This window comes from Hippocampus zosterae, chromosome 5, assembly GCF_025434085.1.
Source record: "Hippocampus zosterae strain Florida chromosome 5, ASM2543408v3, whole genome shotgun sequence".
Lineage (NCBI taxonomy): Eukaryota > Metazoa > Chordata > Actinopteri > Syngnathiformes > Syngnathidae > Hippocampus > Hippocampus zosterae.
Genome location: NC_067455.1, coordinates 8918946 through 8920893, shown reverse-complemented (window position 1 = coordinate 8920893; position 1948 = coordinate 8918946).

Here is a 1948-nt window from a genome sequence, read left to right as displayed (position 1 = left end):
CACAGCATTGCCCTTCATAACAGACGGACAAGGAGGAAGAGTGTTATTAAACGTGAGCTCACTGGTGGCCAAACCGTTGACCTTTAAGGGGCACATTCGATTTTTAAAATGGACAGCTCTATTATAGATATTGCTTGAATCCGTATGTATGGAAAATGTGTAAATAAACCAAATAAATGCATGTGAAATGTATTTGATTTTTCCCCTACTGTGTGTTTTTTTTTTTTTATAATTAATGTAATTATATCCAACCCATGTAAAGTTAAAAAAAAACAAAAAAGTTACATGTGAATACTACAGTGTGTCCCCTTCCTCCCCTCAAACTTTACATTTTTAAATCAATTATCTTGAAAACTACTCAGTCGAGCTCAATAAAATGTAACAGTTTAGTGGTTGAATATATTCGTTTTTTGGCGGACTGAATTCAGAAGTCCAAATTTGTTTGCCAGTTGATGAAGTTTTTCCAAAGGTTGCATTGAAGGCACACTGCACAGTCTTGGGTGACTGTGTGCGAGCATGTTCCGGGACACAAAATGACTTCTCTTTGGGACTGAAAAGCATGGCTCAACCTGAAAATAAAACAAAAATAAATCATTATATATAAAATCTTGCTTTGTTTCTATACATTCGGCAAACATTTGAGATTATTTCAACAAGAATTGACAGCATTAGCGCTGTAAATAAGTCGATGGTAGCCATGTTATATTTGTACAGTAGCATGAGTGACTTATTCATGACAGAGTGTTACTATAATACTACATTTATCAGTTTTAAAGTTTGTTTTTTGGAATGGATATTTGATTAAAAATTAAAAAGAGGTGATAACATTTCAGGTCAAGAAGAACTGTAGCTAATTCTGCTTTGGTTCTGAATCTTGTTCAGTTGCTAGAGCTACCTTCACAGCTAGTTTTTTTTCTCTCCAACAAACAAGGGATGCACTTTCTTTTTCGGATGTGGACATTCCAAAATAACAATTCACGACAATATGCCAGAGAGTGCACAGCAAATGATTGATAGCTTGTCAGTCATGTCTTCTGTCTTTGATAGGTTGATCTGACTTGGGCGCGGTGATTTCTCGCCTTTTAATTCCAAAACGGAATAATAACACATTTAAATTACCGTAAACAATTTTAGGGGGGAAATTGAAATTAATAAGTGAGGGTGGAGGACCTGACACCATACATGCGTACAGGTTTACCTAGTAATCAGAAGACCAGAGTAATGCTTAGTGTAGAAATGAGGTAAAGAAACAGACCTGACCATGTTGAAACAGGTGGAGGAAAGGGCCATGTGCATTAAGTGACATAAGAGTCTGCTAGGATGTAGAAAAAGGTTTGTACCGACAGCGGTGAGGTCAGCCATGATGTACAGCTTCGAGACAGTGGCACTGAAGAGATGACAGAAGGGAGCGCTGGAGGTGGCGGAAATGAAGATTTTGAGATTCTCTTTTGAAGTGACTCATAGTTAGACAGGATTAGAAATGAGCTCATCGGATGGTGAGAGAGTGAGTACTATTTATTGGAAGAAGGATGATGACGATGGAGCTGCCAGGCGAGAGAGTTTGAGGAGAGAGAAAGCAAAGAGAAGGTTGAAACAGTAGATGAAGCAAGGGAAGTAATGAGGGCAGTTGAGAAGATGAAAAAGGATGACATGCAGTGGCAAGCCCTAATGGGACAAGTCGAATGAGGAATTAGAATAACAATAGTCATGGAAATTGAAACGCTTGGTCGGCCTTATTAAGAGTTGGCTGTATGTGGACCGTGGCGAACATTTTACCCACACAAAATGACGACAATTTGACTAAACCTGGGGCTGCAGGAGTGATTTTGTTTGTGAATCGACCCAAAAAAGTGTCTGTTTGGTTCCAAATGGGAGAACAGTTGATATGCGTTATTTGTTTCAGTAACAACAATATTGGTAAAATAGCTCACAATTCGGAGGTGCTGGT